This window comes from Perna viridis, chromosome 8, assembly GCF_037379345.1.
Source record: "Perna viridis isolate PV_CMFRI_1.1 ecotype Kerala chromosome 8, ASM3737934v1, whole genome shotgun sequence".
NCBI classification, from domain to species: domain Eukaryota; kingdom Metazoa; phylum Mollusca; class Bivalvia; order Mytilida; family Mytilidae; genus Perna; species Perna viridis.
Genome location: NC_142452.1, coordinates 2699113 through 2716984, shown reverse-complemented (window position 1 = coordinate 2716984; position 17872 = coordinate 2699113). Strand labels below are relative to the sequence as shown.

General features: G+C 32.6%; 1 long non-coding RNA gene across 5 annotated transcripts; it reads left to right on the top strand.

Annotated features, from left to right (window-relative positions):
* The first annotated feature begins 2890 nt into the window (after positions 1–2890).
* LOC148608938 (uncharacterized) lies at positions 2891–7308 on the top strand. 5 transcript variants are annotated; one of them, XR_015914672.1, is made up of 4 exons: positions 2891–3780; positions 4564–4687; positions 5238–5313; positions 7099–7308. It is a non-coding gene; the product is annotated as an uncharacterized LOC148608938 (long non-coding RNA). The 5 variants fall into 5 exon arrangements; XR_015914673.1 differs by having other exon boundaries at positions 7094–7308; XR_015914674.1 differs by having other exon boundaries at positions 4564–4772.
* The last annotated feature ends 10564 nt before the right edge of the window (positions 7309–17872 follow it).

The following is a 17872-nucleotide window of genomic DNA, read 5'->3' as shown; positions in this document are numbered from 1 at the left end:
ATACTTCGCTGTAGAAAGTTTGCTCATTTTAATTTATCTTACAACTAGTTCTCTCTTTTATAATATCAGATACTGATACTGCTTCATTTAGCATCTTTTGAAGTTGGCATTATAGTGGGGTTTAAAAGCCTTTGTAAAGATACATTTAAATGTTTATTTCTTACATCAAATGAAAGACGCTTTTAAATGCCCATTGTTGTCAAAAAGGTTTAAAAAAGTTTTTTTGAGGGTGCTTAGTGTTGTTTTCCTCTAAATGATACTAAGTGTTAATGTAGGTTATGCTTTGAACGAGACAGGTATCATATCTTACATTGAGAGAGCTAGGTGTTATGTCATACTTTGAGTGCACCAGGCATCATATCTTACATTGAGAGAGCTAGTTGTGATGTCTTACTTTGAGTGTGCTAGGTATATTATCTTACATTGAGAGAGCTAGGTGTTATGTCTTACTTTGAGTGCGCTAGGCATCATATCTTACATTGCGAGAGCTTGATGTTAAGTCTTACCTGGAGTGTGCTAGGTATAGCATCTTGCATTAAGAGAGTTAGGTGTAATGTCTTGCTTTGAGTGTGCTAGATGTTATGTCTTGCTTCGAGGGTGCTTGGTGTTATGTCTTATTTTAAGGATGCTTAGTGTTGTTTTCCGTTGTTTTCCTCTAAGGGATGCTAAGTGTTACTTCTTGTTTTGAGTTCGCTAGGTATAGTATCTCACATTGAGAGAGCTAGGTGTTAAGTCTTGCCTGGAGTGTGCTAGATATAACATCTTACATTGAGAGAGTTAGGTGTAATATCCTGCTTTGAGAGTGCTAGATGTTATGTCTTGCTTCGAGGGTACTTGGTGTTATGTCTTACTTTGAGTGTGATAAGTATCACATTTTACATTTACAGAGTTAGGTGCTGTGTCTTGCTTTGAGTGTGCTATTGAGAGAGCTAAATGTTATGTCTTATTTTTTTCTGTCCTCTTTACTTCGATCATTATTCTCCTTTTCATTTGAGGATATAGTAGTAAAATTGATACATTTCTAGAGATAAGTTTCCTGAATTTGATACCATAATGAACCAAATTAAAACTGATACCAAATAACAAATGATAAAAAAAATGGAATTTGTTTATATTATTATATGTGTACCATTATCTTACTTCGTCCCCATATATTTTTATCTTACAATTTCACGCCATGTGAGTTTAACTTTTCTTTAATTGCAAATTTTAGTCTGAACCAGGCCTCCTGAGTAAACTTAAGATATTGTTTTGCTGATGTGTAACCATTTTATCACTTTCTTTTTGGAAGTTTCAGTGAGACTTATCTTTAATATCTATTATGTTCAAACACATCCTTTTTATCTCCCAAGTTTTACTCCGTTCAAAAGCTGGTCCATAATAACAGAACGTACCATTTTGTGATCTTTCTTTTGAATTATTAACAGTATCTATGTTTCAGTGATCCAATAAGACCTATCTGTAAATTAAAACAAGCTAAAATTCAATTCAGCTTTTATATTGCCTTGTTAAATTGGGCAAATATTGTCTGTATCCTGTATTCGATTAAGTGTGTTACTACATCCTATAACATATCGTTATAAAGGGGTTTGTCTCAATTACATTGCTACAGATTTTTTTTAACCTGAGGTTTATTTGTATAATTTTTGCTCCGTGGATCAATATTTTCGATCAGGTAAAACCAAGGTCAATTCTTTATTTATAGATAAAAAAGAAACAGAAAGATGAATGTTTTAGCATTGATCTGTGTATCCCCACTGAGATATTCAAAATGTAACCCATTAAAGCAAATGAATATTGCATGATTTGAAAGAAAGTAATTCTCATATGGAAATACGCTGTATCAAATAAAATTAAATTTATTAAAATTAATTCAGATTTGGATAATTGACGGTATTCAAAATTTGGCAGAGTTTACAATATTTCACTGAGTAAATAAAAAATATTCATACTTAGAATATTAGATATTAGAAAAAAGGATTTATAGTAGAAGAAGAACACACAAGAGTCTAAAGTCGTCCAAACCTTAGACTAATGTATGTACCCCGGGAGTCATTATAAGACTTTTGCCCTAATAAAGGGAAATTAAAAATATACATAAGTTGACGGTCGAGTGCAAACGTTTAGTCGTTGTTAAGAAGCATAATAAAAGTTCTTCTTTTCAACCTAGTTATGTAAGAAGTAGCTAACTGCACTTACAAATAAGTGACAAAAAACACAAAAGATCATATATAGAAAAAAATAGCAGCATAAGAACCAAATTAAAAACGGGGGTTAACCCATTTGTTCAAGAATGCACCCGTCATGCTGCAAGTTAAAGGTCTTTGAAAAAGGGAAGAATAACTATGACAGATCAAGACCGTAATTTTCCTATCAATTAGATTTAGATAAATGTGTGCCTATAGGTTTGTTTTTTTTTCATTTTACTTCTATCCAACCATTGTACTCACGTTTACAATTCGATGTTGTTTATTTTCTACGTGTATGTTCGAATTATATTAGTATAGAGTTGACTGGTCCTGACTACAAAGTATCGCTCATGCCAGGTAACAAGATAAATACACCAAAGATTTTTCATATATTATTCATAAGATATTCCAACATTAGACTATTAGGAATAAATTCGTTTTGTATTCTTAATTTTCATGACAACAGTTTTACTACCATGGTTAATTTTCTAGTTACAATGTCGTCAATAGCCAAGGCGATATAATGTTCATGACTATACAACTTCTATCTGTAATAAAACAACTAATTAGTTAATTCCATGGACGACTCATAAAATATAATAATGGTTTTCCCCAAAACCAAGCCCATGGTGCGTGATGTATCAACACATGTTGATTAGATAGATGATATGTTTGCTTTGATAATAATTTGATGACAAAATGTGTGATATAAATGAAAAAAATATTGCTCCATAGATCACTTTGTAATTGTAATGTAGATCACTGGCCAAAACAGCGTTCTGTAGATAACTAACCAGACAATGTTGCTAAGGCAGTGTTGTTCCATAAATCACTGGGCAAGACAGTGTTTTTCCATGGATCAATGACCATAACAGTGTTTTTCCATAGATAACTGGCCAAGACAGTATTGTTCAATAGATCACTACGAAAGACAGTGTTGTTCCTTGGATCGCTGACCAGGACAATGTGTTTCCATATATCACTGCTCAAGATAGAGTTGTTCCATAGATCATTGGCCAGGACAGTGTTGTTACAATGACCACTTACCAATACAATGTTATTCCATAGATCAATGACCAGGACAGTTTTATTCAATAGATCACTGTCCCGGACAGTGTTATTCCATAGATCACTGACCAGGAAAGTGTTATTCCATGGATCACTGACCAGGACAGTGTTATTTCATAGGTCACTGACCATGACAATATTATTCCATAGATCATTGACCAGGACAGTGATATTCCATGGATCATTGACCAGGACAGTGGTATTCTATAGATCACTGACCAGGACAGTATTATTCCATAGATCACTGACCAGGAAAGTGATGTGCCATAGATCATTGACCAGGACAATGTTGTTCCGTAGATCACTGACCGGGACAGTGTTGTTCCATAGATCACTGGTCAAGACAGTGTTGATCAACAGAACATTGACCCAGACAGTTTTGTTCCATAGATCACTTACTAAACGGAGCTGCGCCATAGATTATTGATCAAGAGAGTGTTGTTGCAGAGATCACAGACCAAGGCAATGTTGTGTAATTGACTGGTGTCAATTTTATGTTGGCCATCTTTGCTGAAATATATCGGTAACAATGAACTATAATTGAAGCGGGATGTTTAGCACGCTTTTTGTTTTTGAAATGCCTGATCCAAGTCTGGACTATTGCGGTGGATTCCAACTCTGTTTTTTTACCCTGATATTGACATTTGTTACAATGACTTATTAATGGCCTTATAACAATTCCCTTTGACTACTGCCTAGATTTTATCAGTTCAGTAATTTTGTTGTTTATATTCATATGTCACTGACCAATAAAGTCGTATTCCGTAAATCACTAACCAATACAGTGTTGTACTAAAGATTATTGGCCAAGAAAACACGGTTGTTTCATAGATCACTGACCAACAGTGTTGTTTCATAGATCACTGACCAAGACAGTGTTGTCTATAGGTCACTGGCCAAGACAGTGTTGTTTCTATCGATTACGACCAAGACAGTGTTGTTTCTATAGATTACCGACGAAGACAGTGTTGTTCCGTAGATCACCAACCAAAAAATCGGAATTTTTCTTCAATTGTATGGTTTATCATTCATTACTTTATGGTCTAACTGAGTATTTTTGAAATTGAATTTAAAATAATATGTATATTTAGTCCTATACTCTAACGGCGGTCCTGGTCCATGCTCCATATTTTACGTGGAGTCCAAGTTGCTCATTTACGTTTTGTTCCTTTGTACATGTTATTCGATTATTCCTTGTGCCTGTTTTCCCTGTTTAGTCTTTATCCATGGATTACATTCTTTTGATTTCCGCTATAATCTTGTTTAACTAAATATTTGTACCTTACTCTTAACTCCTGTTCTGTAGATTTCGAAACAATATAGTTAATAAAAGGAGGATGGATATGGTGAATATGTCAAAGAGACAACAACCCCCAAGGGATGAACAATGTCAGCTCAAGGCCGCCCATGGGTCTTCAATGAACAATGAGGTAACCCTCACACCATCGGGCAGTCTGCAGCTGGCTTCCACAGATACAGCGAAATAGTTGCCTCTATATGCTTCAGCAACATAAAGTAAACGGAAAGTAAAAACAAAACAAGTCATACATAGTATTCTAATGATAAACGCAGTACATATTAAAAGATAGTTAGTTATTACATTCATATCTAAACATTTAGATATTCTCTCATATGACGCAATAGCACGCAAATGCTCTTTAATCACCACTGAAATACTTGTACCTAGTCAGGACTATTTCGGTACCAGCTGCTTCGGTGGTGTAGTATCTATTTTGCCAGATTTATTTTAGACTTGACTTGATTATGATTCGGATTAGTGTCCGGTTATTTTGTTGTTAACCTTATTTATGAAAGAATAGGACACATTTTTGTATGTTTTGTGTTACTTAAGTCAAAGTAGCATTCCTTTTAACCTAATATCTGTTATTTACATATTAATGCAAGTGTACAAATGACTCTGCATGAAAATTTAAACAAATCTTACTTAAGTCGAAAACTAAAGTAAACATTTCATTGTAGATAACAGGAGATAAAGAAGTCGGCTAAGCTTCTGTCATGTATTAGTCAACAAACGAACAGAGATTCTATGTTTTGGGTAAGATATGTACATGATATAAATATCAAGTTGTAATATCAAAGCTTGAACATCAATTTTGTTAGTAGTATTGATTCTAAGTAGATTAATAGAATAATACTTTGTTTCTGGAAGCTTTCTAGGAGGAACCGGAGCGACAGAAGTTAGAAATCTATATAAAGTCCTTTTGATTACAAACATATAAACACAAATATTGACATATCACACAATACAAAGTGGGAAGAAGAGACTGAGAGTAATCTCCATTGTATCATTTTCACTCTAGAAAACCATGTAAGTAAAATATACAGAAACAGCATTTAAAAAAGGAGATCCATGTTGCAAAAGCAAAACAGATATAATACATACAGAAATAGCTTGATAACAAATATAAAGCGAAATTAAAACAAGATATCTGCAAAAAAGCGGCATAATAAAATTATTCATTTCAAAAAAGGAAACGAAGACGACCTACATACGCTATTGGGCAAACTGAATACAGTATGTTACATTTAAAAACTGAAAATGAGAAAAACATGACATAACTAAAAAAACTAAGCCACTTAGGAAAAATATGAACTCCCGGAAGGGTAATTCAGTTTTTCTTCTCCGCCAGTGGCAATAGTCACATTCCGGTAATATTTAGGCAAGGTTAGAATAATGCAGCTCTCCGACACGAATCACAAAGGGGCACATCAAAAACGATTCAATTTAACTAAGATAATCTAAGATCGTCATAAAACATGTGACATTAAAACTATTTATGAAAAAAATGCCAGAACATTTCATCTTGAACTTAATATAGCAACAAATCATGCGGAAACTGATAATGTGTCAATTCGCCGAAGATTTGAAAGGCAATGGAATGTATCTCTGTGTAATTTCAACACTCTCACATGATGGTTGTGTGATAAAATATTGAAGTTGAGAAAATATGTCCAAGCTCCAATGACCTGCTCCGATAGAGTATGTCAAAGGAGCTACACCAATGCAGCTAGTAAGTGTCAGTGGGTTGTTAATCCGCAAAGCCGTGGAATTTAACTGAAGATGTACCACTCGTAAAATACTCCATAGGCTGGAGATGTTGGTATATTGCTGCAAAGAAAGAGAAGTGCAAGCTGCAATCCACGAAATTCCAAAATCTACCATAGTAAATCAGACCACCTCATTTACCACTTTCTTAATACACTAATTAATTTGAAATCCTTTAATGAGAATACCTTTCTATTGTATCTTTGTGTGGTGCATTCCAGTATGCTTATGTACCACACAAAGATACGATAGAAGTCAGATGATACATAACCAAAGCCAAAGTAGTGTAATGGTAAATCGAATTATATGTAATTAATTGAAAAGTCAGCAATGTCAAAATCAATTTAATACATACATGTTTTTTTTTCAAAAACCAATTTCCTATAGTATGGCGATTTTCCAGTAATCTTACATAATCGCTTATAATTCGTTATATCAAGAAAAAAGGGGTTGTTAAGTACAGTTGGTATGTTATTATTGTGTTGACGTGATATTGTTTTCTATCTTCGTACGTTTTATTGCAATTAATTAAACTACATCCATATCATCCTCTTCAGCAGGTGCGTGCATTGTATTTAACATTACGTATCAGTATGTTTACAACATGTACCATTCGTAATAACTTTTTTTTTCGAAAGCAGATATTAAAAAGATAATTTATTTAATTAAAACATAGAAAATATTTATTTACCAAGACTAATGGTTACAACTAAGTATTTACTTCATGTTGATTGGTAATACAGTGTTATTTAATCTAATTCTTGTCTAGTACAGGTCTTAGCTGCGTACCTGGATAAAGAACTGACACTAATTACTACAATGTGATGAAATTCAGCAACCACTGCATTTTAACGACTGTCGCTGTTATATATCGGGAAAAAACACCATGGAATCTGTGCGCCTATAATTATTATTATTATCAATTTTGTAAAAATCTTCTTCTATTCATCATTTTGTTAATAAAATAACTTGTTAAATTGTTGCTTTTACTATTAAGTAAAATGAAAACAGCTAAAGCATATAAAACTGTTTACTGTTTATTCCTTATTTTATTTTATTGTTGAAGTTTTGAAACTTACTTCATTGACTTGTAATTGTCATTACAATCAGTTCTAAACTACCATGGTCTATTTTTACTTAAAATATTTTCTTAAATTGCACTCTGGATACGGTTTCAGTCCAATAGTACTCTGAATTCAGTTTCTATGCAGTGTTTACATCATATCATACTGGGCAATTACAATTCTTGAATTTAACAACACCAGTTGTATTGCTAATTTGACATACTTTGTAGGGGGAGCTACAAGAGATATGCAAAGAGGAAATGTGGTATGATTACTAATGAGATAGTCATCCGCAAAATGCCAGGCAATGAAAATTAAACTTTTACAAGTCAGCACATGGTCTACATAGTATGTTCATATTTACATATTCAAGAGTAAAGTCCTATGACTCGCAACGATATTTTTCTCATTGAATTTTTTTTAATCCACACTACCATTATTGAAGGCTATTTATAATTATTTCTCAACATTTCCATTTTATTTACTTGATTTACATTATGATTATGAAACTTTGTGAAATGAAATGATATCGCCTAAGCCAAGTGTGAATCGCTCCATTGTTTTTATGGGATCTTGACAGTGCCTAGATTATTGTAGATTATTGGTAGAGGTTCCTCATACTTTGTGAAAAACGATTCGAAATCATCTTCCAAATATATCATGGAAAATGTTAACAAAATGCTGGAATTTCTGATCGACAACATTTGTCCAGTGTGATGGACGCGCTTTTCAACAAAGAAGAGATCGATGACAAAACTATACGACAAACACGATGATTTCTTAATCCGTATTGTCTACTTTCCGTTCATCTGTTGCAAAATCCCTTAAACACCTGCATTATGAGTTTTCGTATCACAACTCATGCATTACGCCAGACCTTGCCGTAACTACGCGGACTTTTTATACCGTGCTTAGCTACTTATAATGAGGCTTCTGGATCAAGGTTACGTTGCTACAAGGTTGAAGTTATCAGTCTAGGACTTACTAGTATATGGTCGCCATCATGAACCCGTGGATTGTTACGGTGTATCCATCTGCACCACTAAATCGATTTGTTCACCTTGTCCTAGTCATAGTATGCCATTCATTTTTTTTTAACCCGGACTTGACATTATTCGAGCAACTCGGTGAATGAGAAAAACAGACTACATTTACACTACCGGTTCTCCCAGTTTTTATGGATCCGAGTTGCCCATTGACTTTTGTTTTTTTTTTGCACGTGCTTTCCCTGTTTGTTATTATCCTTAAATTATGTTTTGTTTATTTCCGCTCGATTACTCTTTATCATCGTATATACTCTTTTTGATGGGTAAAAGGGCAGCAATATAAATAAAACTAAAGGAAATCTTTCAATTGTTTCGCTTTACAAACGTTACAATTAGTTCAAAATTTTAACACAAGAACTCTTCAACAGACTTAATGGAGTTTTAACAAAAGGGAAAAAGAGGAAAACAATGACTTTTAATTCTCTTATTATACATTCGAGTATCCTTAAAAAAGTGTGTTTTCACTACGAGTACAGTTAACTTCGAACTCAGTTCACACTGACAATACTTGTATTGTTCAAATATTACATCTGCACTTTATATAAAAAAAGTATTTTTAAAAGATACAATATCGGAGAATAATATCTTGCTATTGCGGAAATCAAACAATAGGTCACTATTTCTTTTATTTCGGGTAATTATTTAATCAAAGTACAAGATTCGGTTCTGAGCATGTTTTTGCGGTCAATTGCTTCGCCAAATATATTTCATTTTGTCTTTAAATAAAAAGAGATTAACTTCATTCTTATACACAATATATATATGATCTTAATTTGAAATAATGTCAAGGTACTCCTGTAGTTAATTTTGATTAAACTTATTTTTGTACTTGGTTAAGATAGTATATGTAAATATCTGAAAAAAAAAAGAATTCGTGCAAAAATAGGTTTTACATCAATGAATGTTGCAGGTTTAATCACGATAGAACTATCACTTTAGCTTTGAGGTAAATCTATAGCTTTAGCAGATATCTATGAGATGCTACGATATCATGATAGCAATGAACATATTAATACTTGTTAGTACTGAACTACCAGTTAATTTCAACCAAAAGTAATGAACAGCGTACATTACATGCCCCCGGTTAATCTTTAAATCAAACAAACCAAGTTCAATTGAACAAACAAAAAAAAAAAAAACAAAAAAACAAAAAACAAAAAAAAAACACAAAAAGATAATAACACCGACAACAACAAAAAAACCAGCATAGGACAACAACACCATCTTCCTGAAAACAACCAAAAAGTTATCGTCATACCTTTAAGAAGATACGTAAGGTAAACCAATAAGGTTTAAAACTACTACATGATTAGAGTAGGCCTATATAGTTTGTGCAGCTTCTCCGGGCGAGTTCATTTACATTTGTATCAGTTGTCCAGCTTCTCCTGATGAGTTCATTTATCAGATATTTGAAATGTAGCTACTTAATTGACTCTGGAAGAAAACTGTTGATGCCCACAAAATAAAGCTATTGACATAAAAACTCCATTTTTCTGTCGTTTTTTTTCAAATTAAAGATGCATACAAAATATTGTCTAATCATTCTAGAAACCAAAGACTTTCCAACACCGAATTTGAACGTAATCTTCTTGAATGGATGTAAACCTAAACGACAACAAAGATGCATTTGTGGATAATTAAACCCTTTATTTGTAGGACTATGGGTAAGGTCATATATCTCTATTTGTAGTAAAATATCATATTTGTTCTGAGTTTACTTAGCCGAAAATATATTTTCTACCTACGTTTAAAATTTCGTGCACTTTATAACATCCGTACTTTTAAGAAGTAAATAGATCCTCTACTCTGCATTTAGTTGTTTACCAATATCGAAGAGACCATAATTAAAACAAGTAAGAGGAATTTATACTTTTATGAAAGAAAATCATAGAAATACTGAAATACACAACTTATAAACAAGTATTTCTCTCTAAGTTTAAGAACCGTGCATATCTTTCAACAAGTAGCTCGGCGAGTGTCTTGCGAGGTCGAGCAGTTCACCCTTCCAGAGCACCTGAGTTCACTCCGATTTTAAATTTAATGGATTTCGTATTTTCTGCGGCATTTAATTATTGTTATTTTGTTATATCCAATTATTTCCCATGGTTTGAAGCTTTCTTTTTATATACCTAAAATCTTAAATAGTAAAACTTGCAGGTATTTAAATAAAAAAAATATACGTATAAATGTCTTCAGACGTTGATTGACAAAAGTAGGATAACCGAATAAAATTCTTCATAGGATCAGTTCAGTGTACGTATGTTATCGTATTAAACAACATAGAATCAAACAAATATCATAATCAAATATTGAACGTTTTATATCAGGAATATTGTGTCGATAGGATAATACTGACCTGTCATAGACAATATATATAGAAATATTGGAAACATTTATTGAGAATCTACAACACTACTTTTTAAAGATGTATTGAGTATTGAACAATTGAGTGATTGTATTTAGTTGATCCTTTCTTGAATGTTTCCAGTTATTTTTGTTACTCGTTTTTGGAACTGTTCAAGTGAAAAGAAAGAAATTAAATCATTCAATTATTCAGTACTTTCAAATTATCTAAAACATCATTCGCTGGGTACAAATGTTTTATTAATTTTTATTAAAATGATATGAAAAGAAAATTTTACGGTTGCTTTGAAGGACGCGAATTGCAGTTCAATCAGCTAAAATTGAAGTATTTTTTGTAATGGGTTTTCCTTTTTCTATGATAACGATAAGATATAAATGAAATCTTCCAGCATTTAACACACTAGCTTTTAGTTTTGTCACGTGCGTGCGTCTAATTAAACAAAAAGTTAATACAATAATTAATCTAAAATCATTTGATCGTTTGTAGTTTATCCTCATAACAATAAAAACAGAATTATTAATCAAATTTCGTATTGAACTGCAAGAAGTCATTCAAATGAAAGCCCACGCTGTGTAATTTTAACATAGGAATGAAAATAATCCAATGGAAAACTTGACAATAAACAAAGAACATAATACATCACACTGTCATATTATCCCCTTATTACAATCAATAAATTGCTGGTGTAATATCACGAACACCATGATTTCTAAATCCTGATCGTCAACTTTCCGTTCATCTGTTGTAAAATCCCTTAAACACCTGCAATATGAGTTTTCATATGACATTAACTTCACTATTTCATTATTCTCTTATATAAAACATTGGATTGTTCCTCTTTGAATCAATTATGACATAATAAAATAGAAACCCATACATTGTACATGAAACAAACATTCTTACAATATAGGGTTATCGCAAGAATTTTCATCAATATTCATGCAAATACCTTTTTATTATACAATTATATAATTTCGAGTATTGTTTTTAGCTGAGTTGTGATTTTAACACACAGTTCTAATATTGCACAATATAGCGAATTTACAATATGACCGAATTTTTTAAAATTATTTCGTTTTATTCTTCCAACTGAAACATGATCAACAAATTTTGATTTTCATTTCGTCGTGTAAACTATCAGATGGCAAAATGTTCTCATATTTTCTCTGTTGATATTAATCGCTACACGGCTGGGACATTGATAGAACATAGAAAATTTAAGTAAAATTTAGTTATTCAATACGGTTCCTTGCTGGAATAAGTCGGTTTAAGTTTACGGTTGTTTACTTTTTCTGCTGATTTCTAAATTCTTTACTTTGCTTTTTTTTACTATTTAATTTACTACGATTTTCATTCTTTTTTAGGGGTTAGATTTACTCTGCTCTGCTAAAAAAAATAGGCGATGTCACGGCCTGTTCTGACATTTAATTATGTTTACAAATCGACAAGCAAGCAATATGACAAAATGAAAATCGACATTCGTAACGTTTCCGCATTGTTCCTGGAATATATGAAAAAGAGCGAAGAACGGGGTAAAATATCGGCGATAATTGCACTTAGAATATAGGCAAAAATTTAGTATTATATGATAATTCAATTATTCATATATGATTTAATATTTTGTTGTTTTTGATCACCTAATAGCTCGATTTCTTTGTTGTAGAAGTAGTTGAACAGTTAAATTAAGTATTTTAAAATGTGAAGTACAGCGGTAGTGTACCAGTAAAGTGCTTGGAAAGATCATTGAGTCCGGTTTCTATTTCGCGAATTTCGGTTTTGAGGACTTCTTTGATAAAATTATTGTTTTAGATTTAGACCTGTTGGTTCTAATGCTGCCGATGAGAGGTTACTCCTTAAAGCAAGTGAACAGGATATCGGTATTTGCAATATTCATACGAGTGGTAATTTGGTATTCATATATATACTGGGGTACCCGAAATTCCGTTGGTCAAAATGATATTCTTCCGATCGAGTTACCGATCTGACCAGACGACGCTAATGTAATTTATAAAAATAAAATTCGGACATTCTACTTTCCACTTCTGTAAGTTATGTCATGTGCATGTCTTTAATTATTACGCTAGTGACTGAAAATCCAATGTGAACCATCCGTCATTATTTTTGTCATATACCAATCCCGTGCATTTCCGGTGTTAGTAGAGATTAAACATGTATCGGGAGCTATATGGGATACAATACATTTCCACTAAATAAATAGAAATATGCTAGTATCGGATTTATTGACAAAATATACTACTGGACAAAAGTAACTTTATAGAATCTATGTTTTAGTCTATTTAAAGAGAAATATTTATATGTGGGAATTTAAACACTTCGTTTTTAAGGCAAATTATTTCAAAATATGTTTATCTTATTTCAATTTCTATTTAAATAATCATTTGATTGAAATTGATTAAGAATTGAAATCATTTAGAATTTTTAGATCGCTTAAAATTGATATACTGGGTGATTTCAATAGTTAGATTATTGAAACTTGCTAATTTTTCATTGATAAATATTCAAATATTCTTATACAAGTTTTTTGTGTAACTTATTTTTCATTTTCATTAATTCTAACTTTCATGTTACATGAGAAATTAATACTCATGGGATGGCTGGCGACTGTACATGTAAAACTATCACCACGTGACAGTCTGATGAAACAAGTACTATTAATCAAATAGTGCGAATTTTATTATACGGACTTCTAAAGGATATGAAAGATGCGAAATTTGAATGCTGGTTTTGATAAACTATGTATTTTATGTTTATTTCAAATCGTATCCATTTCACGTTTCACTCTTTCCCATAGATTGTGGTTTGTGCCTAAAAACTTGATCGCGGATGCGTGTGAGTGCTACTGTAAAATATGATATTGCTTTACAGTGAAGATTTAATTTGATGCCTAGGTCAATTTCAGCCACTGTCGTTGCTTAATTGACAAAAGGAATAAAATTGGACATAGGCATTAAAGATAAACCCTAAAAAGGCATCAATTTGGGTTTACCTGGTTCTGCTAAGCTTAAACTTTTGCCTTTAATATAACCTAACATACAAACCATGTGTCTTCAGTGAAAGAAAAATTCTTTCATTTGCATTTAAGGGGTCACTATACTCGACGTCACATACAACACATTTTCGAATTGAAGCTCTACTTTTTAAACCGTCGGGACTTATCGCTAGAGTTGTCTCTCTTTTATTTAATATGAAGATAGTTTGCATATAAGCATGACGTGTTAGTACCAACGAGTCGCTTATTAGCTTAAATCATGCGTAACAAATCCTTACGGGAAAATCCCATACTAATATCCGCCATGTTGGTTTCTACGGGACGATTTGTTTACGAACGAAGTTCGTAAGTTCCCGTCGAACTCCGGTGATAATCGTCTGCTTGATCAACTTCTCGGTATTGTACGTTGTTCGCGTAAAATAAATCCGAGATATCCGAAATAACGCCGAAATGCATTCTTGGTTCTTCGGTTTTTGGAAAAACCATTTAAACGTAAACAACATCTCCTAGCAACCCGATCACTGTAAACATGGCCGACTTTTTACAATGTAAATATTGGCACCGAGAATTAAAATCTGACCGGAATTAAACGATTCAATGTTTAGGGAGAAGCCGTTTGGCTAAACGAATGAGCAAGTCATTTAAGACATTTTAAACGACGGTAGGTGTCAATAAAGTCGTAGAAAATATTTTTATTCAAATTTTAACAGTATTTTATTTATATGACGCCGAGTATAATAATACAAGATATCCAAACATTGACGGAAAAATGATGAAAACAATATCATAACAGATAAAGATCATACAAGATATCCAAGCGTAGACGGAGAAATGATTAAACAATATCTTAACAGATGAAATAGCAAGTGCCACCGTATTCTTTAGTACTTGAGTAAATGCTGGAAAATAATATATAATTTTGCCTGAAAGGCTTTAGATATCAAACTTAAGAAACAATTCGTGGAGGGGGTAGATTTGTACTCATTTTAACATGTGTTTTGCATTTGTATTCGATTATTTAACACCGAGCGACCCATAAATCTACCCCTCCACGAATTATTTCTTTTCTAATATGACAAATACGATAATTTTTGAGACACAAATTTCCCTAGGCGTAGCCAAAATAACGGCTGTTCCGTTTAACCTCCCGCCGTATGGTAGTTGGATTAAATTTGTATATTTGTCATTGTATGTGTTAAATGTGTGTATTTATATCATTGATTTCAATTAGATAATCTCTCAGCCATTAAATCATCGCGTAAACGGTTTTTAATGAGTGTTTTGTCTCGAAGCGACAGCGAAAGAAAAGAGACAGTGCACGGGTGTTAAAGGTAGGGTTGTACCGACATATATGACGATATGAAGACGTCATATTAGAACTTCTGATAACCTGACAAAGAACAATATACACAATAAATATACAATAATTGTTTTAAAGAGGGCATTATCATGATACAACTGCCCACCACGGAACATTCATATCGCCTGAAACGATGGTAATGCCCAGACTCGCAGGCCGTCACTTCCCAAGGACAGTCAGATTTTCGATACTGCCCTCCACATAAGCTATGTGCTTATTTCTTTGAAGAATCTGAAGGGTGCATTAATGTGAGAAAATGACCAGGAAATTATCAAAAAAAAAAAAAAAAAAAAAAAAAAAAAATAATAATAAAATAAAATAAAAAAAATAATAACTCCCTTTTTTACATTTTAACGCACCACATAACTTATTTTTTTAACCAGTAACAAATGTTTATTTTTCTCTTATGTGAATAATAGTTGTTCATATGTTCATTACATCCGAAAAGTGATACTCACCTTTTTTTCAGCTTCAATTTAATTACTGGTAGATTATTTACCTTCTTGTCTATTAGTTCAACTGTTTGGCTGATTATTTTCAGTAATTTATCCTATAATGGTGAGCTAAAATGATAAGAACATACTTGAAACATATGCCATAAATACCATTGCAAAGTTATAATGTAGAAGTTTTTTGTCTAGCTTCTGATCGGATAATATGAATGTCCAACAACAACTCATATAATAATTAAAGATTTTAGACTCCATTATTAACATAAGTACCAGTATTTTATTATGTGAAATATTGCTGTTTTAGATAGTTTTGCATATAGTTTTTGTTTAGCGAATAAAGGATGAATTATATTCTAAAGTTAATAACCCTTTCTACGTCAAAACCCATTTCACAAATAATGTTTTAATCATCTCATGCACTTTTTAACAAAATGATTAAAAAAGCCATATAACACACCATCGTTTCTAGTCGTATTATATCGAATTCGGATATAATAAATATTGAAGTATCTGTCCGAAAGCCACACTGACTATGTGTTAAGGCTTGCATGGTAGTATAGCTCACGTCAGTAAATATTCATATACCGGTAATTGGATGACTTAAAGGTATTTTTAATCATTCATGATGTAATTTACTCTACGAAATGAAAACTATTTTTTTCTTCTGGACTTTTTTTCAAACGTCAAAAAGGGATACTTTGTCGACACCTGTCGGCCGGGATACTTTTGAGATTTATGCAATAAAATGGATAAAACGAGAACAAGAACTACGCGGACTGTTTGTACCGTGCTAGAACCTGGTATCTGGAAATGTGTTATATTCTACAAGATTGAAGTTCACCATGTCATAGTTTGCCCTTCCTCTTGCTTCTACCCCGGACATGAAATCGGCGGGTGTTCCTAGAAAGCAGAGAGTGCTTACCCTACAGGTACACCTGGACCATGCTCCTAGTTATTAGTCGGAATCCACTAATAACTAGGAGCATTGCCCATTTACTTTTATTTCTTTGCGTGTTACTTGGTTATATCATGTTCTTTGTTGTGTGTGTCTGTTTTCCCTGTCTAGTCTTTATCCTTGTAATACATTCTAACAATTTGCGCTCAAATTTGGGCTCCCTTGATGACTTACAAAAACCATACCGTTTAAAACATTTATAACATGAAATATCATATCATTGAATATTATGAAAGGAATTTGTATGCATAAACTTCATATTAGTTGATTGCTATCGATTAGCTTTGACGTTTTTAGCTCTTAAGTTGAAAAAACATGAAATAGGAAGGAACTTTAATAAATGAAATGGTTTAAATGATTATCCATTTGGGCGATGTTACACAACGACACTCAATTAGTGTTTTTACCGTAAAAATGATTTTTTGAATTTTTCAGCTAATATCTTGCAAGCTATTTCAAGTTGATTCATTCCTATTCGGCCTTCTGAATTATCTGAGTTGTTCAATACCTATCGTCCTTCTGTATTTGTTAGTTGTTCCATAACTACCGTCATTCTGTATTGTGTGAGTTGCTCCATTCCTATCGTCCTTCTGTATTGTATGAGTTGCTCCATTCCTATCGTCCTTTTGTCTATGGAGTCATCCTACTCTGAGTCGTCGTTTTTTATTCCTTCAGTCATACATCAGGTAAATAGAAGATCCACACGTGACCGTGTGCATGTTAATTAACAATATATAATAAACAGTAATCGAAGGAGGACTTTTAATCCAGTTGAAATATAGTATTATTATAATGGGGAATTGGATCTGTTTTTATTATCATATATTTAGATTGTTTAATTTATTACTCCTGCTAGACTTTTCAGTGCAGAATAATTGTTCAATATTAATTACTGGTCGCAAATATTTTATGAAAGGCGACTTCTCCTGTTTTATCTAATATCCTGGACAAATTTTGATATAGAGTAATCAAGGTTATAGCAGTAATCAAAAGAATGTAATCCAGGGACAAAGACCAGACATAGAAAAACAGACACGTTCAACAAAGAACATAATGTAACTAAAATCATACATACAAAGAAACAAAAGCAAATGAGCAACTCGGACTCCAGTAAAAACTGGGAGCACGGACCAGGTGCACCGGTAGTGTAAGCGTCCCTGCTTTTCTAGAAACACCCGCCGAGTTGCTCATAAAAAGTCAAGTCCGAGGTAGACAAACGAGGAAAGGAAAACTATGATCCGTCGAATAAATCAGTTTTCATGCAGATAGATACACCATAACAATCCACGAGTTCAT